The sequence below is a fragment of the Camelus ferus genome, chromosome 2 (assembly GCF_009834535.1).
Source record: "Camelus ferus isolate YT-003-E chromosome 2, BCGSAC_Cfer_1.0, whole genome shotgun sequence".
Classification (NCBI taxonomy): Eukaryota; Metazoa; Chordata; class Mammalia; order Artiodactyla; family Camelidae; genus Camelus; species Camelus ferus.
The window spans coordinates 50215770-50239697 of record NC_045697.1 but is presented as its reverse complement, the minus strand read 5'-3'; the positions used below and the strand labels follow the sequence as shown (position 1 = coordinate 50239697).

The 23928-nt window shown below is 40.1% G+C and overlaps 1 protein-coding gene across 1 annotated transcript in view; it reads right to left on the bottom strand.

The window, feature by feature from the left end:
* Positions 1-10564: 10564 nt before the first annotated feature.
* Positions 10565-23928, bottom strand: part of BTC (betacellulin) — a 57078-nt gene continuing 43714 nt past the window's right edge. The window contains exon 7 of the mRNA XM_032457992.1: positions 10565-11680. The gene's annotated coding sequence lies outside the window, so the exon portion shown is untranslated. The remainder of the gene's footprint in view (positions 11681-23928) is intronic.

Here is a 23928-nt window from a genome sequence, read left to right as displayed (position 1 = left end):
CTAGCTCCCTTTTCCCTTTAGATTTTTCTTCCACAGGAAAAAAAAATGTTCTCCAACTATTGTTGACAAAGGCCATTTGGCCTCTGACCAAAAAAATCTCCCAAAGATTTGTGGCTTCCTAGGAAAATGAGGCATCAGTCACAGACAGCGTGGTTCAGAAAGCTGGGCACACAGATCACCCCCAAGATTCTTACCCTCTCCCTCCCCATTGATCTTCATTCTTAAGAAGCATTCAAGGACACAGCAGTGTCAGGTAAATATTCCAAAATTAACTAAATGTGCAAAGATTGCTAATTTTCTCCCAATATCATCCCCTGCTTCTTCCTTTTTGCTCCTTAGTACTGGCTGAGTGAAAGTCTGCCCATCTGTAGGCAACATCTCCCATCGAAGTGGGGTCCTGTAGCCACGTGCTGGCAAGTCGGGTGTGAGTGCAGATTATTCCTCCAAGGAACCTGCGTGCCTCCACTACCCTTTATTATGGTCTTTGGACATAACAGCTTTGACCACGCAGATGAAGACAAATTCCTCAGGGGTAGTAAAGCCATGATATAAAGAATCCCAGCCCCTTGAATGACATCATGGAGCAAAGCCACCTACTTCTGGGGTGTTACGGGAGAGAAAATAAACCTCTGTTTTGTCTGAACCACTGTATTGTTGAGTTCCTTTTTGACAGGAGTTCAATTTTTGTCCCGACTAACACCTAAGCAGCTAATTCAAAATATATTCCACCACATGCGTTCTTCGTGCCACTGTAATATGCTCCGTGGGGAATAAAAAAAAGACAAAGCTTGGTTCTTGCCCTCAAGAAGCTTAAAAACTAGTAGAAAAAGATATGGACAGAAGGGACTACAAAGCAAGGGAGGGCACACCAGTTCCTCGGGGAAGGAAGGGAGCTCTGTGTCCTACCAGCTTCTCACACTGACACCCATGGCATTTCCTGATCACCCAGATATGGAATCGTGAGCTCTCCTTCCCCTAAAATAAGAACAGTGAAGTATATTTTCACTCCTATTTCCTGCCTGTTTCGTATTCTTTCTTCCACCACCAGGTACCCACTCTTCATGTTGCTACGAGCCTCCCTTGCAAAGCCCCATCAGTTTTGGATGGTACCCTATGTCCACTTTCCCATCAAAATATGTGTGTCCAGCATCCTTGGTCCTCAGGATCCTATTGCCTGGATGGCTTTGAAGTCAGTTTGAGCTCAAGTGTTAAAGGGGTAGTGAGTTGCTTCTTCTCTAATAACAATAGCTAATTTATAAACATTTACTATGTACCAGGTACTATTGTAAGTTCTTTATATGTAACTCCATAAGATTCCCATGAGGAAGGTACTGTTAGTAAGGAAACTGAGGCTCAGAGAGGTTCAGCAACTTACCTAAACTCACAGCAAGTAAGTGGTCCACCTTTGAATCCAGGTAGTCTGATTCCTGAGCTTCTAGACCCTGTGCCCTTAACCACCATGTTGCACAACTTTCAGCATTTAATCTTTCACCTTTGGAAAATAAGAGCTTTGAGTGCTAAGTGATGTGATCACAAAAGTTGAAGGTGCTTTGGCAGGACCATGAGGAAGGAGAATTGGAGTAAAAAAAAAAAAATCCCCACATCAGACCTTATAGACAAGAACCTACCAATTTTGTGTCAAATAAGCCCACTGCCCTCTTCATGAGATTAAATGAAGACTCCTAAGAAGATAAAAGATAGCTTCTGTTATCTCAAGGGCTTACTACCTGAAAGACATCTGCAGCATTTCCGTCTGTTCTGTGACGGTTGGTGATTCTTTTGGGAATGAGTGGGCGCCTATAAACAGGAAGAGAATCTATCTGGGTACGGTTCTACAGGACGGCAGTATTTCCCTAAGTGAGGAGTGCTGTGTTCACCTCCTCTTCACTCTGCCGGTGAGAGAAGGATCCCCTCCGAGGATTATGGAGATAGCTGGATGCAGGACATAGGACACTGGAGAGAAGAGATCACAGCAGCTTACTAGTCACATATTCTCAGCCTGGGGGAGGAGAACGCAGCACGCAAACCTGGAGCTGTTCACCTGGGAACAGAGTGAACCAGCAGGGCTTGTGGGAGGCCGTAGCAAGAGGGCAAGATTCCTGCGGAAGATGTGATTGGCTCGCTTTCATAATCCCAGAGGCAGGCAGGGAACTGAAGCCTGCCAGTGAGGCATAAGCATGCCCTGTGCCTCGTCACTGTGACTTGGAGGGTGGTTTGGCCAGGGGACTTTATCCACAGAATGAGGGGCCAGGTAGCTTTTGGTCAGACCATTCAATCCCTCCCACTTTCAAATGTCGAAGCAGCACATGACAGGAAACCTCAATTTCCGACCTTAGACCACAAGAAGGGAGGGGCGCCACCGTGGGTAGTGAGACGGCTCAGATGCAGGTGGCTTAGACACAGGCTCATAATCACACTGAATCTTCGGGTGAGAAAGCTGCTCCCTTCTCAGGTCTCATTCCATCTCAGAGTTTGTCAGGGAGGAAATCTGGACTTAGTGCCAATGTGCCTTTACCACCTCTCTCGCACTTGCTAATTTCTCTTTCCGACAATAGCCAGGCAACCCCCTACCTGTTCCTTGGGCAGCTAACACTGTCCAGCCAGCAGTAAGAAATGCCATCGTCTTTTCATTGCATTCATTTGTTGTTTACCTTCCACTTCTAGTGGGTGAAACTGATTTTCCAGTGATGCCACAGAGATGCCTTTTAAAATAAATATAAATTAAAAATGCAAGTATTAAAGGAATTTTGAATAAATGATACTATAGACAACAGTACACACAGAAGTAGTATCATTAAACAAAGAAATTATTAACATTTGGAAACTACTTCTGTAAGGGATATGAATTTCCTGGTTCATCCACTCTGGATGGAGAGCTAACAACACTTAATATTAATTGAATTCATCAAGGCTGGGTAATAACAATGATCTGAGGAAGTTCTTTTAAATTCCAGACACTTGAAGAATGAAAACCACACAAAAAAAGTTTAGTTGCAAGGACTAGAACCCCCACTATGGATCAATTATATACAGTTTTCCAACGAGCAAATAAACACACACAGCAGTTCAAGTAATGATATTAACTGATGGTAACATCCCAGGATAGAAATGAAGACTAATGTGGAGTAACAGAGGTCATGTCTCTCTAGTTCTAATCCTGTTGGCCTTAAGGCTACACTCTTACTTCTTTGTCATATGTTTTATGCACTCTTTTCCTTGTTTCTGAAATGCCATTGCACAGTACACAGAAAAGCAGAACTTTGCAGTGAGACAGACCTGGGTTCAAATTCTGACTCTGCTACCCTCTTGTTGAGTGACTTGGGCAAATTACTTAGTCTCTCTGCACACAACTTCCTCATCTATAAAGTGAAGATTATTTGAAAAGATGTTAGAATTAATTCTTGAAAAGGGTCTAAAAGGGTGCCAAGTCCCTGAGAGCTGGCAAATGCAGACAGTTGGCAAATGCTCACAGTTTGGGATTAAAACATATTGCTTCTCTGCCTGGAGTTCATATGACATCAAGTGTTTCATCCTCTATATTTCTCTTATTTGCTGTTGCAGAAACCTAACATCCAAAGACCATGTAAAAAGGCATCTCCTCCTTTTCCAATGCTTCCCAGCGAAATGCCTCTTAGAAGAATGCCTGCTCCAGGCAATGAGAAGGGTTCTGTCAACCAGCCTTTTTAAAGATAAGTCTCTCTCATGGGTTTTTTTATCCAGTACAAGCAAGATGCCCAGAGCTAGAAGCCTCTGAAGGGCCCACAAAAAGGCTTGAGACTGGGAAAAACATATTGGTACCAACACACAGAAATAAAAATCTGACTAAATCAAAATTGATAAAAGTTTATATGAAGAGCTACAAAATGTAACATTATACTGTAGTGGGCTAAATGATGGCCTCCAAAACATGAGGTCCTATATATCCAGGGGAAACTCTAATTCAAAAAGATACATGCACCCCAATGTTCACAGCGGTGCTATTTACAACAGCCAAGACATGGAAACAACCCAAATGTCCATCAACAGATGAATGGATAAAGAAGATGTGGTATATATATGTATGTATGTATATATATATACACACACACACACAATGGAATACCATCAGCCATAAAAAAGAATGAAATAAGTCATTTGCAGCAACATGGATGGACCTGAATATTGTCATACTAAGTGAAATAAACTAGAAAGAGAAAGAAAAATACCATATGATATCAATTATATGTGGAATTTTAAAAAATGACACAAATGAACTTATTTACAAAACAGAAACAGACTCACAGACATAGGAAACAAACATGGTTATCGAGGGGAAAGAGGGTGTGGAGGGATAAACTGGGAGTTTGAGATTTGCCGATACTAACTACTGTATATAAAATAGACAAACAATTCTACTGTATAGCAGATGGAACTATATTCAATACCTTACAATAACCTATAATGAAAAAGAATATGAAAAATATATATAAACTGAATCACTAAGCTGTACACCAGAAATTAACACATTATAAATTGATCACATTAAAATAAAAAAGTAAATTAAAAAAAATCAAGTCCTAATCTCTTAAAGTCTACAAATGTTAGCTTATTTAGAAAAAGGATCTTTGCCAATATAATTAAGTTAAGGATTTTGAGATGATGAGATAACCCTGGATTATCTGGGTGGGCCCTAAATGTCATCATTTGTGTCCTTATAAGAGATAGATAAGAGATTATACACCCAGAGAAGAAAGCAAAGTGCAAATGGAAGCAAAGATTGGAGTAACGTGGCAAGCCAAGGAGTGCGGGCAGCCTGCAGAACTTGGAAGAGGCAAGGAACGGATTCTTACCTAGAGTCTACAAAAGGGAGCATGACTCTGTCAACACCTTGATTTTAACCCAATGAAACAGACTTTGAACTTCTGGCCTTAGCAACTGTGAGATAATACATTTCTCTTGTCTGTAACCATCCAGTTTGCGGTGGCAGCTACAGGAAACTAATACATATGCCAACTTGTCACACACACCTCTTTCTCATATAAACTATAATAAGGTGTATATCATAAGACTATAAATTCTTAACAGCCTTCAACTTTATAAAAGTCCTTTCATGAATTTTATAGCCCAAAATGATATGTCATATGCAAAGCTGGTATATTTTCACATATTTGTAGGGTGAAGAATGGAGCCTCCAAAAATAAGAGTTCCTAAGAATGTAAGCATCTGAAGATGTTCCTGGCTTTGTGGGGTCCTGAGATACTCCGTAATTACTCCAAAATGCTCCAGTGACATTTTCCAGGATAAATCATTGGGATTAAAGTCTAATTTACTGCTTAACCACAGATCTCTTGTGGTCCCTCTCAAATACAAAAATAGGGAGATTAAGCACATGGCTAGAGAAAAAATAAGTGTACTTTTGACAAGAATAATGTTTTTGCCCAGCCTTACTTTTAATTATTATTTTTATAAAGTCCAAATTGTGAGATGCATTTACATAATTACCATTAGAACAGTCCAGGCTTTGTCTGCAATTCAGAACGTGTGTTTGCTTTCTGCAAGCTGTTGTTCTCTGAGAAACCTTGAAGATTGGAAAATTTAATTATTTCCCTGACACAATTAGAAAATAAAATAAAATAACTGAACACAAAAGGCAGAGTGATGTTGGGCAGAATGTCCTGGAGGAGCAGTCTGTGAGCTTGGGTGTACTTAGCTGTGCAGGCTCCGCACAGACTCACCTGCCTGAACACTGCCTTCATCTGTAAACCAAGGGGCTAGCCTGACTTTTAAAGATACCTTTATCCTCCTAAAATGTCAAAATCAGTTTGACATCATCTCTGGCTGGTGATAATGGATGATTTTTCCCTGTCTGATACTTTTTTGTACAATTTGAAATTTTTGACAGTGAGCAATATTTCACTTCAAAATCATAAAACAATAGAAATAAAGGGGGTACCTTAAGTTGCATTCAATACGTATTTATGTTCAAAATGGGAGCCTGGACTCTGGTTTCTTTGCTTCGGTACTTACTGATTATGAAAGTGGTCTTCTTTGCATTGCCTGAGTCCAAGTCCTGGTCCAAGATTTGCTAATGAAGAGCCTGAGGTACAAAGGGAGTTCCCCTCTTCACTCTGTATGACTCCTTCCCAGAGTCATTAGGGTCGCAAAGGGCACCTTATGTTATGGCTTGTTAAGGCACACTCTGAGCAAGTCAGCCCGTGGAAGAGAGTTTCTGATATAACCTGCCATTTATATAGCAACGTCTTTTTAGCTGAGATGAATTTAATTCTTAGTCTCCCTTTGATTTGTAGGATGGCCCAAGGAAACTTATTTTGACCCAAGATGAATTCTAAGTAACTATAAATCTTTATTATTCTTATCAAGCTGTTGCATGTGTTCTCTTATTCAGGCAGAGACTAATCCACAAGGTTTGGCAGCTTACATATGGAGAAATATCATTTAGCTTTCTGAAGAGTTTCAGTTTTATCATCACAAGCACCATTAGGTTCACCCTGAATATAATTAAGGTGAGGCTCACCCAGCTGATAATTCAAAATCCACAGACTCGGCTCTGTGTCCCTTCTCTTTTTCTCCCTCTCACTTACTCGGGTAGTTGTGAAACAGAACCACCCACCCAAACTTCTTCAGAAAGTTGTCACAGATCATTGTTGTGGAAACTACTCCAAAAAATACTGTTGCCATGGGGATAGGTTCCTATCATATCTTTCTTTTCAACTAAAGCCTGACTGGAATATTTTTATCCATGGATGGTAAAATCTGTTTATTAAAAGTTGTTATTAATTTGTGCAAACAAGTTTCTGTGGGTTGAAAGCAACTGTGAATCACACATATCCATGTTGGCTAGAATTTTGTTTCGAATCTGAGCTTCTAGATCTTTTCACCATGAGAGTTATTTCCTTCCATAGCTAATTACTAAAGGAATCAAGTCGGGGTGAGAAGAGAAACAGTCAAACCAAGTGAGAAAAAAAAAAGGAAAAAAAAGACAGATTAAGCATTTTTCTTGGGATCAGAGAAATCTCAATCATGTAACAATTTTTTTTTTAACCCTGCTTGGCGAAAAACCAATTTCACTGACTTAAGAGAGATGCTTAAGAAGAGAACTGGGTGTCTCAGGAAATCACGATTGCCCCTGGTACCCAGGTCCCACAGCTGTAAACGAGGCCTTGGAGCAGCTCGGTGGTTTCTACTGTTGCACTTGGAGGAATCTGGAGGGTTCCAAGCATAGGACTTAGGGGCAGTCTGGACCTTCCCTCCTCTAGCTTTTATGTGTTTTATGTGTTATATATGTTAACTCACATGAGATTTTGCTGGAAAGAAGTAGAGTCTGGGGCATAAGTGGGATTTTGTTTAAGAAGAGTTGAAAATGGGACTGTTAATGGTGGCTGTAATAATAAGGGGTACTGTATGGATGTATTGCCCCATGTTTTCTATCAGTATCCACCACTTCTAGTCCTCACAACAGCTCTGCAAGAGAAGAAATATTATTTCTGTTTTACAGACAAGATTAATGACCACACACAGTCCCTTCCTCCTCTCGTATTTTATTCAGAATGTCACAAGCTGTAAATGAGTGAATTACAGGGAAACCACTTCCATGGCCAGCACCTCTATTTCCCCACAGTTTCAGTATTTTTCCCAATTTGGAACTCCTTACATGCTTACTGCTTCTCTCTCTCAAGAAACAGGATACAGAGCATCAGTCCCTAGATTAACTCCCCTCACTAAGGGTGAATCAGTGACCTAAGACAGACCCTGCATTCACAGACTCTTCTACTTACTCCTCATTCATTCACTCCAAAAAGCCCTCTCTAGAGCAGGCGCTGGATATGCAGCAGCAGTCAAAATAGAGGCATGCCCTGTTCTCGTGGGGTTTCTGGCCCCTGGAGTACCACCCCCAGTCTTTTCAACAGCATATCAGACCCTTAAAGCTGACTTCCGAGAGCAAAATGGGCACTTCCAAAGGTTTCCTCAGTGCTTTTCCCAGCAGGCCCTTTGGTTCTCCTTGCAAAGATTTGCAACTATTGCAACATTTACTGAGCCATGGATTGTGTGGTTCAGTCACCAAGCAGCGTTGCCCTCCAAAGCAGAGTTCAGAAGCAACACAGAGTTTTGAAGACATTGATTTCTCAAATCATGGGAAGGGGGTACTGTTTCTTTGCACAACCCCTCTTCTCCCAGCAGCTTCTCTGACTTTTCTGCTCTGCTTCTCCTACCCACCCTCCCTGGAAAACTCCTTCCTCAGCTCAGTCCCATCTCATCCCCCTTCTCCTGTCCTATGTCTTCTGGATTCTTTATGGCAAAGGCCAAAACAACCAGCTTAGCAAGGCAAGAACCTCCCCGGAGAGCAGGATAGGCAGGCAAGAGGGAGGGAAAGGCCAGGCACATCTGTGAGTTAATCATGTCACCACAACATGAAGGGACAGAAGGTTTCTGCCCACCTGCCCTAGTGGGATACATCCTGGGGAGAAGCATTCCCATCAGTCTCATCTACATTTTTTTCCTCCTGGGATATAGACAGACAGATAGATATGTAGATAGGTATTCATACATATGATATATATGGATGTAATAATATCCATCTATATCTATGTGATATATGGATATAATTGTATTATATTATTTTAATATTATATTATATAGAATTAGTGTCACCTTTAGTTCCACGAAACATTCAACCAAGGTGGTCTTTCTTCTGCTAGTTGGTTGCATTTTATGAAGCATAGATCTATATATATATAGAGAAAGAGAGAGAGAGAGAGGGAAAGAGAGAGGGAGAGAGGGAAAAAGAGAGAGGGAGAGAGAGAGATGTTTACCTATTCATTTATATATCCCAGGAGGAGAAATATATGTTTATATTCAATATATTTTATCAAATATGTTAATAATGCTATAATTATCTATAGCCATATTTAAACACCTAAAATATATTTCCATATATCTGTATCTATGTCCATATGACTATATGTCTTTATATCTAGAGCTCCCTATATGGGTATAAATATAGATATATAGAAATTTATAAAATATATAGAAATGTATAGAGAGAAAGAGAGAAGGAAAGATAGATACAGGTGTAGATCTATAAAAATAAATATATAAAGAATCAACTTCCAAACACTAGTCAGAGATCCCTCTTTACACACACATGTGTGCACACACACACGTGCACGCACACACACACACACCAGCTCTGGTACATGGCCGTGACATGAGGTTCCATCTGTTGAGATGCTGTCTCTTTTCCAGCTTAAAGACACCAGCCAGCCCTGCAGTGCTGAGCACTTCATTTGTGACATGGTCTCCAGTAGATCATAAAATAACAGAAATGGGAATGGCCTGAAACTCCTTATTAGTTCTAACAACTAAGAATTCCAAAAGCCAAGTCAAAGTTCCAGAATGGAAATAAAATTTGTAAAGGATAAATTAATTCACTCTTGGCACTATTTGTTAGAGATGGTCCAGATATGACAAATCCATATTTGTGGTATCTTTAAACTGGAAGGGTTATTAATGATGTTAAAACCAACCCCCTCAATTTACAGATGAGAAAACTGAAGACAAGAGAAGTTAAGTGTCTTCCTCAAGATCACAAAACTAGTGTAGGGAAAGCTAAGACTCAAAACTAGTTCAGTGATCTTTAAACAACCAGAAAATGCACCTCACAGCTCCAGGCTCATCTGGAATCAGTGTTGCCTTGAGTTCTGTGTAATGTTGAACCAAGGTGGTGTTTCTTCTTCCAGTTGGTTGCATTTTATGAAGCATCCCCAAATAGGATATGAATTGTGTCTCACAATGTATCATCGTTAATATTGACCAATTTTAAATAAACCAGGGCTTCCCCCAGGAGCATACCTATCTCGAGATTTCTGCGCACCCCCCTTCACTTTCCAAGTCTGGATCCTTCTACATTTATTTGCCTGTATCAAACTAGAAGCCACCTTTGCTGACTGTACTCAGATTAAGCTTGTCTAAGCCAAAAGCTGTGTCAATTTTAATATTTTTAATAGTTAATTTAAATGTAACTTACACAACAGAACTTCAAGTGGGAAACATGATATTTTATAGCATCTATTTTTATAACAAACAAAAGCTATAATCCTGAAACCCAAGTGCAATTAATTATACCTTGATATAAAAATATGAAAACAGAAAGAGTAATCCAAAATCATCTATTTCACTATAATCTACTTAAACCAATTGTATTAAATTGTGACTGTCTTAATGGAACAATCTCCCACTGGGAAAACAAGCTTTAGACCTAACTCCTCCAACAATAATCATGTGAACTTGGACAATCCAATTCTCTACAACTCCTAGGTTGTTTTTTTTTTTTTTTCTGTACATGAAGGGAAAAAAGGACTGGAACTAACAATTTCTCAGCCCCTTTTTAGCCCTAAAATGCTATGGCTTTTGGTCTTCAACACTCCATACTCTCCAGGAAAAAAACAGAATTTGTAACAGAGCAGGACCCTATGGGGTCTTCCCAGAACAGACTTCCCCACTCATGTCCTCTGCTTGCTTCTTGTCTGTAGAAAAACTTTAGCTTTCTAGGCCTTCCCTAAGTTCCAAAGGGTAAATTTAATCAGAGAAATGAGAAACTGTGGAAAGAAAGGAAAATAGCCAAACAAGACAAAATAATAATAGTTTAGCCATTAAACAAAGTCAAGGACTTTTAGTTCCTGCTCAAGGGCTGTAGATAATATTCTGAGCCATATCTTTTGAGCTGTTTTGCACATACTGAAACCCCAACCAGGTGAAAGAATTTAACTGTATGCTGCCCACACTCAGGTAGACCCCAAACCGGCTGGAACCAGAAGGTTGATGATGCTGACTCCCAATTACCTCACCTCAAACCAATCAGAAGAATGCCTACGGGCTGGTCACGCCCCCCACAACCCTCCTCCCTCACCTCTTTAAAAATCTTTCCCCAAAAGCCTTCAGGGAGTTTGGACCTTCAAAGCACTGGCGACCTGGACTCCTTGCTTGGTGCCTAGAATAAGTGCTGCGCTTTCCTCCATCACAGCCTGATGTCAGTAGATTGGCTTTGCTGCATGTGGGCAAGCAGATCCAAGTTTGGTTCAGTAACAACTTCATATATATTCAATACAAAAATGTTAAATCTAACTCTGAGCAGAAATCTGGAATACATTAGTGTTTGTCCTATGATAAAGTAGATTTTGTGTTGTAAATTCCTGAAATCTACACCCCTTTTATGACAAACAGTAGGTAAGTTATATTGTGTTTGATTACTATAAGCCACCAGAAAAGAAAAAGAAAACGTGGGTATCAGAACAGCTACCTGCCCTCAGGAAAGAGTGTAACAAATGCCCTTCCTCCACTGTTAGAGACACTGTTTTTCAAGGCAAAGCCTTAAAGAAACTCTGTCAGCATCTCCTGAGGTGCTTGTTAATGTGCAGAGTCCTTATGTGCCCCTTCCATCGCCTAAAAAATCAAAATGTTGGCTGTAGTGGGGGGAGGGAGAGGATGCGTTAGCTCAGACTCCCATAATAAAATACCGTATACCAGGTGGCTTTAAAAACAGAAATCTATTTTCTCATAGTGCTGGAAGCTGAGAAGTCCAGGATCAAAGTGCTGGCCAGTTTGATTTCTGGTGAGAGCTCTCTTCCCCACTTGCAGATGGCTGCCTACTCACTGTGTCCTCACACGGCCTTTCCTGAGGCATCTGTGGAGAGAGAGAGAGAAAGAGAGAGAGAGAAAGAGAGAGATCTCCCTCTCTTCCTTTTCTTATAAAATTACCAGTCCTATCAGATTAGGAACTCACCCTTTTGACTGCATTTACCCTTAATTACCTCCTAAAAGCTTTATTTCCGAATACAGTCACAGTAGGAGTGAAGACTTCAACATATGAATTTGTGGAGGACATAATTGCAGTTCACAGCAGAGGTAGAGTCTGCAATTTTAACAAACTCTCCAGATTTTTCTTTTGCAGAATAGTATCTGGGAAGCACCGGCTAAGCTTCAAGGAGAATTAACTTAGCTTCAACAGCAAAATTTGAGATCACATACCCCTTCTTACTTTCACATCATAACGAATAAAAGGAACAGAAAGAAAAAGAGAAGAGAGAGAGAAAGAAAGAGAAGCAGAGACATGACAGAAACAGAAACAGGAATAGAAAAAGAACGTGCCAAGTTAAAATGAGATTTATAGAGAGCTTGTTTCTCTGAAACTTTGAACAAGCAGAAGACCCCACGATGATGCTGATATGTCAAAGGGACATAGGTGTCAAATGAAAGAGCTCCCCTGGACAAAGCTAGAACAATTTAAGCAACGCAACAAATGAGCAGTAATGATGAATTATAACCCAAAGTATAAAATAAATATCCATGAATCCATCCTAATATTAATTAATTAATAGGGGGAGAATAGACAAATATCCTATGTAGAAGAATTTCAAATAATTTATGTAGATTCTCCACCCTCAGGCTAGTGGAGCGTAACTTCTCACTTTCATATGTGGGATACACATAATGGCTTCCTTCCAAAGGATACATTATGGAAAAGCTGCAAAGAGGACTAACTTGACCAGGAAGAAACCTGGCAAACACCACCTCAGCCAGCTGACCAAGGTCAACATCAACAGTGATAAATCATGCTGATAGTGTGTACTATTGATATAGTGTGATGCAAATGGTTCTTTACCTCTGCATTTTTCCTTTGACAATGCATGATCGCAGTCTAATCATGAGAAAAACATCAGACATATCCCACCTGAGGGACATTCTACAAAATACGTTACTCCTCGAAACTTGTCAGGTCATCAAAAGCAAGGAAAGGCTGAGAAACAGCCACAACCAAGAGAAGCCTAAGGAAACTCGATGACAAAATATAATACGGCATTCTGGATGGGAACTTAGAACAAACAAACAAACAAAAAAACAGTAAGCAAAAGCTAAGTAAATCTAAATCAAAAATGGATTTTAGTTTATAGTAATATACTAACATTGCTTCATTAATAATAACATTGTACGATACTAACAGTAAGATGTTAATAATAGGAGAAGTTGAGTGGGGTATAAGAGAATTCCCTATTATCTTCACAATTTCTCTGTAAATCTTTATTTTGTTCTAAAAAAGTTTACTTTTAAAAGTGATTTAAATGAATCAGACTCTAAATGTCAAGAAACTTTAAGAATAATTTAATTTATTAATTTTTACCTAATTCTTAAAAAACTTTCAATAGGAATAAAGAAAGAGTTCTATATCTGAAGGGAAAATAAAAAAGCTTGTGAACAACTGTAATGCCTCCTCAACCTCAAAAGCAGGAAAGAATAATAAATTGCAAAAATTGGATAAAAGTATTTCCTTTATAGAAGGCACAATATTGCAAGTGCATTTAAAAGTAGCAGGGCATAACATTTATTTCCTTGACATCAGTCTTCCAAAGAGTTCAGTGTCTGAGTGTCAATTAAAAAAAGGATTCATGTGAAATTTTTATTAAGCCAAATTTACTGTGAAGTTACTGCCCAGATAATACTTTATTTTGATCTTATTGAATTCTTTCCTGACTATTGAGCCCTTTATTAGAGCTTTCAAATATACCAAATACCTTAGAATGCAAATTTTTAAACTGCAATTACAATACCCTAATGAATTACATATTGTTTTCCTTTACCCAGATATGTCACATGGTAGACATCTAGTAAAATACTGAATGAATGAATGCAATTGCCTCTGATTCTTCATTCAGTGCTCTAAGTTTGTCTCCTGACTATCCCAACGGTGTAATCATCAGTTGGTTCAGTATCTTAGCTTTCTTCTAAATGCATCATCTCACAGCATAATCCTCACTGGAAGGCCTGATTATTGCAGCTAGAGATCTTTGTTCATTCTGGATTTGTATAGTTATTTGTGTGTGTGTGTGCATTAGTTAAATCCAGAGAATGGAGAGAAAAGCTGCTATAGCATGTGGATTTCCCTGCATTGTCTTAAGAACAACTACTCACTTAATACTATGTTATTAAAGATAGAAATGGAACTCCCTCCTCTCTACCTGTTGCCTAGCTGTGCAAATCCAAACAACATCACTGAGCATTTGCTGTGTAGCAAACCACCTCAAAACTTAATGGTTCAAAACAACAACCATCTCATTTATATCACGATTCTCTGGACTATCAGAGCTGGATGAGGACTTTCTTAACATCAAACTTCAACCTTCAGGAATGCAGGCTTTTTCACATGGAGGATTCCCAGAACAAAAAGGAGCAAACCCCAATGCACAAGAACTTTTCAAGCCTCCGCCTCTATTATGTTTTCTAGTGCCCCATTGGCCAAACAAGTCCCATTGGTAAGTCCATATTAGAGAGTGGAGAATAGATTCCACCTCTTGACAGAAGGAACTGCTAAATATTGTGGCTATTTTGTCTCACCTACCACAGTCCATTCCCAGTGCAAAATACACTGGCCTCCCTATGGCTATTCCCAAAGTCTGATCCAAGAGGGTGTCAGTCTCAAGGTCTTATACCTTGCAATTTGCATCCTGTTTAAATGTGGATGGAATCCTGGAGTGTGGCATCTTGGGTGCACACCTTCTTTGTTCAGAGACCTGCAAACTTATGAGAAGATAACTGCTCTTGACGCACTTAATGTGCAATGAAAAAACAGGGACAAAAGAACGATAACAGAGACTCTTATTCAAAAATGGAGGAATCAGGGCAATACAGCAGTCACTTTTTCATAGCAATTCTGAAGTCCAGCTGAGTATACGTTGTCAGATACCCCACTAAGAGGAAAAGGAATGATCCTTGGTAAGAATGAAACTCTGCTCCCAGGAAGTGGTTACCTTGTCCATTGTTATGTCTTTTGGTTCCACTCCTGAAGCTCGCCTCCACCATCTGAGATGTCCATCATTGTCCGTATGAAATTGCACATTTGCAACTAAGTAGCTTTCTCAGTCTGCTTTCTCCCTACTTATAAAAATTGGGGGATCCAAAATTTTTTTGGGCTATCTCTGTCCATTTTAGTCCAAATTTGCCTAGTGTGGGGTTTCAGCAAGACTTCTGAAAGAAACAATGTTTAAATTGAGACTTGAAGAATGAAGAGAATTTTACCAGGCAAAGGAGAGGGTGACCAGTAAAAGAAAATACCATAAGCAAATGAAATATTTTCTGCCTCTGAACTGTAGGACTGCAGGCAAGTTCCTTGAGCTCAGATTCTGAACCTGTTTCCTTCTCTGCACCTAGGTAATACTACCTATATTATAGAGTTAGTATAGGTAAAGGAACAAAGAGGAACAAATCAGAGTTTGTCTAGTGCTTAATACCATATCTAGGATATTAGTAAGTACTTAATAAATATTCTCTAGCGATGATAACAGTCTGGAGCCAGACTTCCTGCATTAGATCCTGGATTTGCCACTTAATTAGTTGTGTGATCCTGGGCAAGGCGTTCACCTCGGGTCCTTCAGTCTCCTCTGCAGGGAGACACCAAGTACCAGTGCACAGGGCTGTGGGGAGGATTCCATGAGTTCCTATGCGAAGTATGAGAACACTTCTTGACACATACTATATGCTATATGAATGTTAGCTTGTAGTAGGAAGAAAGAAACCCCGCAAGAGTCCAATTGAGACGTTCTACGGCTTAGTAAAGAAATCGAGATGCACAAAGTGTAACTACCTGCCCAAGTTCACCCAGCTAACAAGCTCCGTGGTCTGAACTCAGACAGTTTCTTATCCGAGCCTCACCCCCTGATGCTTCCCTAAGTTCCAGTAAAAACCGCCTCCTTGAAACTTCAAGAAACAATATTTGGCTAATTGATATAATAATATTACCATTGATAATAATGTTCCTTGGTCCTTGCAGTGAAGATGAATTTCCTGAGAAGTATCTGAGATATGGAGAAATAGGTGGGAATTCTTGTCACTCTGAATTTCTTAGGTCAGAATATTTTAACTATAGCACTAAGCAAATGATGCTTTTTAACAGGAAATCTGTCTCAGATTGGAATATGAGCAATAAGATGTGTAGGGGAAAATGCACAGGTCCTTGAAGTGCTCTTCTTCTTTTCAAAACAAAATGAGAGCATTTCAACTGACAGAATAAATTGTCAAGATACACTTAAGTAGCGTCTCCAATGTCAAAATGCTGATGGGAAAATATCACCAAAAAGCTGAAATGCACACCCAGGTCTGTCTGACTTTAAATCCCTTGTCCTGTCTACCGCATCACTTCCACCAGCACATGCTGCCACCAGAGGTCATTTGCAATTGCTTTTTCATAAGCTCCTGAAAAAGGGGAAAAAGAAGTAGAGGAAAGATTGGTGAAAAAGTACTAACCTGCACAGAAACTAAGGGTTAGGGGTGTCGTTAGGAGTCACCTGGTATATCTCTGAAAAGGAACTGGGGTTCACATCTTCAAAGACAAAAGAATTTTTTTTTTTTTAGGAAAATGTCACTGAGGCCAAACAACTCCTTAATATTCAGCCTTTTCTCTCTCTATTCTCTCTTGGTTTGGTTTCCATGGCAACCTACACTTGTTGGGCAATTCTGTGTGTATTTGCTAAAGGCAGGTGATTGCTTTTGCTCAGCCGAGAAGGGGGGAAAGCAGTCTGGAGAGAGGTCATTTAGAAGAAGGAATATTATTTTATTTTGTGGGAACTCTAAGGCTGAAACCTTTAAAAATAACTGAGTTGGTTTCTTAAACTTTGAGGTAGGCATTATCAGAAAGATGAATTCAATTAAAACTAATTATAAGAACAGGAGGAGGAGGAAGAGGGAGAGAAGATGAGAAGAAGGGCAGGAAGGAAGGAGGAAGGGAATAAACACAGATGTGGTGTGTGGATTTTCTCTGAGGACCCTACTAAAGTCTAGCCATTTCCACTGCTTGCATTCAGACTCCTAGGATGTCTTGCTATACCCACTCCTTTCTCCACCTCTCTTATCCTTCTGCACTCTGACTTCTACTCCTGTCACTGCAGTGAAGCAGAAGCGAGAGGCTGGCAGAATTGCAGGGAAGCCATGTGCCAAAACCACCACCACCACCTGGACGTCAGTCTCACAGATTTAGAAATGCTACCATCCCCCCGTCACATGACTCCATCTCTCTGCTTCTCTGCCTGAAGGCTTTCTCCAGCATCACATATCTCTACATGTGATCAGGACAACCCCAAAATACAAGGTGTTTAACCCTCAGCTGATGAGGGACAGATGTCTGTGGACAAAAATGCCATCTTGACACAAGCCTTGGTGGGACGCTTCTGAGGGGTATTCCACACGGTTCCTCAGTGGACCCAAGAGGAATTAAGCTCATTGGTTGTCTACAGCAGTAATTCTCTCACTAACATGCTCTTCTGGAGCTTCTCTGCCTCATTTTCCCAATTCCTCACTGGTATATCCTAGAACTTGTTCCCAAATAAATAGTTACTTCCCAAGTGCTCATCTCAAAGTCTGCTTTTAGGTGAAGACAATAATTTTTTGGCATTAATGTCTCTGGGAAATAATAATAATTAAAATGATCAATTATTAAACAATGATCATTGAAATTATTATGGGAAATAATAATAATTAGTTGAATAATTCAATTCAACTAATAATAAATATAAGAGGGTAATAATTAAAGCAAAAGGAAGTTGATATTTTTGTCATTGCTCCAATGCCTCATTCTGAGTTCCATCAGGGAAACAGAACTCCCCTGGGTTTCCATCTGGAAGGGTTTTTCTGCAGGAAATTAGACACCCAGACAACCCCTGGAAGAGTTAGGGAGTCAAAGGCCAGGAAAGCTATAGCTCAAGGCACGTGATTCTCAGGAAAGCATGTGGAAAGCACTGCACACCTTATGTCTGTCATCTGTCAATTAGAACTGCTGCTGGAGAGAAAGAGCTTCTCTTTCCTCCCATCTTCCGAATTTGATGTGGAGCCATAAGAAGAAAAGGATTCCGGAAAACCGGGCTCCAGTTCTCTGCCCTGCACTGCAGAGCGGAACAGAGGAAAGGAAAAGGTAATTCTAAGATGATGGAGCACACACAGGGAGAATGCCCCGGGGGAGGCCAGACGCTGCCCTCGGACAAGGCTGGATCAACATTGACACGTTCTTACTCCCCAAAGTCTTCTGTTCTAGACTCCCTGAGGGCTGCCATGTGTATTATTCAACATAGTATGATTATGAAGAGAAGCTCCATTTCAACCAGTTAAATCAGACAACAAGCCTGTCTGAAACGTATATACCCAGTGACCCTGACTGACCAGAGGTCCCTTCTTAGGCTTCTCAGCCAAGCATTTACAAAACACCTCAGTGCATCCAAATCTCAAATCATCCTCACCATTCTGTCCCACCATCACCCACCATCACCGTTAACCCTGCTTCTCCTGCCAGGTCTCTATTTGAGTTAAACCAGTGTAACAAGTGTATATTGTGCATATGCTTTGTCATCTACAAAGAGCTGACTCTTGGGAGCTTTACTCCAAGAGGTCCTGTCTGCAAAAGGGTGGAAAACTTCCCATATTTTCTAGAGAACAGATAGAAACCTCTGACTTTTTCTTAGTTTCGTCCTAGTAGCACAAGCCACCACAGGTCACTGTCCCCAACTCGTTCCCTTCCTCTGTTCATTTGGTTTTCCTCACAATGCACTTGCTTTGTTCTCGTCCCATCCCTGGTCTTTCCTTCTGCTCCATGGCTGGGCCCTCTTTCTTCTCCAGTGGTTGCTCCCTTCAAGGCTTTACCCAAACTTTTCCACCTTTATCTCTATAGAGGTTCTTAACACTTGAGGGCAGGAGAGATCACTCTGAGGGTCTGATTAGCTAAAGACCTTCAACCTAGGAAAATGACATAAGCATATATTGGTGGGGGGAGTATTAATTTTAAATTTCACTTTTCTCCTTTTGCTTCACGAGTACACAACCCTGCCCCTGTCTTCTCTGTCTTGATAGTCAGCTACCCCCATCCAGAAAGCTTCATTTCCCTGTAGGCATCAGTTTCTTTGTAGCTGAGTTGAGAGCTAGTCGCTCTGTCATGTGGCCTGTTGCAGCAGAGTGAGATAACACTGTGGAGGCTGTGAGGGACCACTGGGTCAGAGGCCAGGTCAGGGAGGAGGGGATAGAAGACAATAAGATATGAGAAGTCACGTCAGCAAGAAAGGATAGTTGCTGCTCCCTGAGATCATGCCTGGGCCATCAGATAGGATGGTGAGGTCACCTGCCTCGGAATTCAGCATCCAAAGCCAGCCGAACACATTGCAGTCAGGCCAGGGGACATGCCCCCTGACAGCAGTGGATACGTGCCGGAACAGTCCAAGGACCCACATGAGGTAGGTCCCTTTTCCTCATCCCCTGCATACCACCTTCATGAGAGAAGCAGGAGGAGACGGCCACTCACTGAAAGCCTCAACTTCTTATTCCAAGGGATTCAGAAAGTTTCTGGAAGGTGCTTTTTACATTACAGTTGGGCTAAGTTTAACCCAGACTGAATGTTTCATTAGCTGGCTTTCCCACTTACTAGCATGTGAGCATTCAAGGGAGAAAAATTAATCAGTAATGGACTGAATTAATTTATTAGATTTTTTTCCTGCACAATCAATTTGGAGTGTAAGTTGCATTTTTTTTATTGTAACACACACAAATTTTCATCTCTTTTCAAGGATTTCATAGCACCTTTGATGGCTAAGTGTGCTGTCTATATTTGTAGTGAAATGCCATTCACTTGTGGAGGCTCCACCTATTTGCAAAATCTTTATTTTCAGCCCTTGTGTGTGCTTTGGATATTGTGACCACTAGCAAGACATCTTAATTTAGATGTTCTATAGACAACCCGAAACCCAATGAATGTACAGTAGAACCTACCTTCTCTCCCTAAAGTCAGCTCCCCCCTCACCTCTTTCTTGCTGTCATGATGTCAAATCCGGCAATTTTTTTCTTTTGAAGCGGATCTAAGCTTTACCCCTTATCGCTCCATTTCCACTTTCACCGCATTACTGCACATCAAGATGCTGTAGATCCTCCCAGCTCCTCATGACCCGAGCACCTGGGCACTTTAGTTCATCTTTAGTACTCTTGGATGATTCTTCTTTTTATTTTTATTTTTCTTTTTTCACTGAGTTATAGTTAGTTTACAATGTTGTGTCAATTTCTGGTGTGCAGTATAATGTTTCAATCATACATGAACATACATATATTTGTTTTCATATTTTTCACCACAAGTTACTACAAGATATTGAATATAGTTCTCTGTGCTGTACAGTATAAACTTGTGATTATCTGTTTTATACATAGTAGTTAGTATCTGCAAATCTTGAACTCCCGATTTATCCCTTCCCACCCTCTTCCCCCTGCTGGTAACCATAAGCTTGTTTTCTATGTCTGTGAGTCTGTTTCTGTTTTGTAAATAAATTCATTTGTGTCATATTTGAGGTTCCACATAAGTGATATCATATGGTATCTTTTCCTTTCTCTCTCTGGCTTACTTCACTTAGAATGATGATCTCCAGGTCCATCCATGTTGGTTCCAGTGGTATTATTTTATTCTCATTTATGGCTGAGTACTATTCCTTGTATAGATATACCACAGCTTCTTTATTGGATGATTCTTCTTGAGGCTGCTATTCCATTATGTCTTTCTCCTGCTCAAGCCTCCTCTTGTTTTTGACCTGGCTTTTTTCTTGATCTCCAGGTTTACAATCCCAGTTGCTTGCTGAGTTCCCTACAAAGATGTTCCCAGAGTCCTCAACATCTCATTTTTGGAAACCAAGGTCATTATGTTACTACCTCACCAAACCTTCACCTCGTCTTTCAATTCGTATCTCAATCACACCAAGAACTGCCTGGTCATCAGTTTGCAACTATCAGTCTGCTCGCTTTCCTCTTTCACACCCCCAAATTCAACAGATCACAAAATCGTGTTGATTCTTTCACCAAAATGCCGTAAGTCTATCACAGCCTTTATGTTACTCCTCTCAATTCCAGCTCCTGTCATTTCTTCTTCCACTTCTAAGCTTTCCAGTTTACTGCTCACATCCCTATAGAATTATCTTCCTAAATGATATAGATTATCATGTCACTGGCCTGCTCAAAACCTTTTGTCATTCCCATCCAGTAGAGCTCAAGAATTCTTAGCAAGACATTCTTGCTTGGTTAGATGCTTAATAGGGAAATAGTGAAAGCCCTTCATATTTCTCCACCTTGTCTAGGGAGGGGATTGGAAGGAAGTGCACCAACCCCAAGACAAGGCCCATCCTATTTGTGAAAAGACATAGGCATTCGATGGCTAAGGCTGCTAAACTTGTCAGACGCCAGAAGGACCTGAGGAGACTGAGAGGTTTTGGTTTTCTTTTTTTAATTATGTGTATACATGGGTTTTTTTTTTTTTTTTGGTCTTTTTAAAAAATTGAGGTATAACTGATGTACAATACTATATGAATTCCAGGTGTACAACACAATGATATACAGCATTTAAAAGTTACATTTCACCTATAGGTACCACAAAATGTTGTCTGTATTCCCTGTACTGCACAATACATCCATGTAGCTTCTTAATTCCATACACAGCAGTCTGCTCCTCCAATCCCCCTCCATGTCCTGCCTGTCCCTCACCTTCTCTCCACTGTTCTCCACATCTGTGAGTCTACTTGTCTTACCCTTAGATTCCTGCAAATGGCAAAATTTCATTCTTTTTATGGCTGAGTAGTATTCCATTGTGTATATATGTATACCACATATATGTGTATACCATATTTTCTTTATCCACTCATTTGTTGATGGACACTTAATTTGCTTCCATATCTTGACAACCATAAATATGGTTATGAACATTGGGGTTCATGTACCTTTTCAAATTAGTGTCCTCATTTTCTTTGGATATATACCCAGGAGTAGAACTACTGGATCAGATGGCAGTTGTTTTCCTGATTTTTTGAGAACCTCTGTACTGTTTTCTACAGTGGCTGGACCAATCTACACCCCATCAACAGTGTACGAGGGTTTCCTTTTCTCCACATCCTCATCAACATTTGTTATTTGTGTTTGTTTTTGATAATAGTCATTCTAACAGGTGTGAGGTGATATCTCACAGTGATTTTGATTTGCATTTCTCTGATGATTAATGATGTTGAGCATCTTTTCATGTGCCTGTTAGCCATCTGGACATCCTCCTTGGAAAATTGTCTCTTCAGGCCTTCTGCCCATTTTTAAATTAGATTTTTTGTTTTCTTGATGCTGAGTTGTATGAGCAGTTTATATATTTTGGATAGTAACCCTTTATTGGCCATATCATTTACAAGTATTTTCTCATATTCAGTAGGTTGTCTTTTTGTTTTTTTCTATGGTTTCTTTTACTGTGCAAAATCTTTAAGTTTAATTAGGTCCCATTTGTTTATTTTTGCTTTTATTTCCTTTGCTTTAGGAAACAGATCCAAAAAACATTGCTACAATTTATATCAAAGAATTTTCCACTACGTTTTCTTTTAGGAATTTTATGGTTTCCCATCTTACATTTAGGTCTTTAATTCATTCTGAGTTTATTTTTGTATATGGTGTTACAGAATGTTCCAACTTCATTCTTTTACATGGAGCTGTCCAGTTTTCCCAGCACCACTTATTGAAGAGACTGTCTTTTCTCGACTGCATATTCTTGCCTCCTCTGTCATAGATTAATTGACCATATGTGCATGTGTTTATTTCTGGGCTGTCTATTCTGTTCCATGGGTCAATGTGTCTCTTTTGGTGCCAATACCATACTGTTTTGATTACTGTACATAGCCCTAAATCAGGGAATGTGACTCCTCAAGCTCTGTTCTTCTTTCTCAAGATTGCCTTGGCTATTCAGGGTCCTTTGTGCTTCCATACAAATTTTAAAATGATTTGCTCTAGTTCTTTGAAACATGTCCTTGGTATTTTTATAGTGATTACATTAAATCTGTAGACTGCCCTGGGCCTTGATTAGGAAAGAGGAACTGATCCCAGAGAACAGGGAGGGGAGAGGGTACTTGAAGGCAGAATGCTATGAGGGGGCAGGTAAAGAGGGAAAAGGTAAAGAATGGGAGTCCCTGTGAGGGCCCAACATGATGCTGACTGGGTCCAAATTCCTCTCTACCTGTTCTTAACTTGAAGAGTTAGGGAATATTCACAGAAATCTTTTCAGAGATGAAATGGGTACACCACAGGGCTGTCCAGCACGGATTGCTTTAAGCAAAAGTAGGTGAGGCAGCATCTAGAACAAGAAGAGAATGAGTACCCCTGTATCTCCTGGTCACAGACAGGCTGGCCATCTCTTCAAGGTGGACTATTTAGGTCACTCAGAGCATCTCACACAGACAGTGACCCAGCGGGAAAAGGGTTAGATTGCAAGCTTGAACCTTTCTACAGGAAGCTAAAGACCAATTCTAAAGACACAAAAAAAATCAGAAAATAAGAAATGGTTGAACGTGGCCAAAAGGTACAAACTTCCAATTATAAGCTAAGTCTGGGGATATAATGTGCAGCAAGGTGACTGTAGTTAACAATACTGTATTCTATTTTTAAAAGTTACTAAGAGAGCAGATTTTAAAAGTTCTCATTACAAGAAAAAAGTTTCTGTACCTATGTGAGATGACAGATGTTAATTAAAAGTATAGCGGTGATCGTTATGCAATATATAGACACATCAAGTCTACGCTGTATACCAAAACCTAATACAACACCATGTGTCAATTATATCTCAATAATATTTTTTTAAACCTGCCACATGACAACTCTTTATACTGTAATTAATACCTTCTGCCTCATCTATGGGGAAGGGTGACTTATTCGGGATGTCACTGGGTGATCCTTTGGGAAATAAAATTGCATTGTTAACTCATAGTGGACAGATGTGCTGCTAGAGATTGCATAAATATATTTCTCTTCCCTTCCAGGAGTTGGCAGGATTTTGTGATCTTAAACTTTTGGCCTTTTTGGCCCAGGAGGTTACCAGCTCTTGTACGACCTTGAAAAAGAAAAGTTACTAGAGGA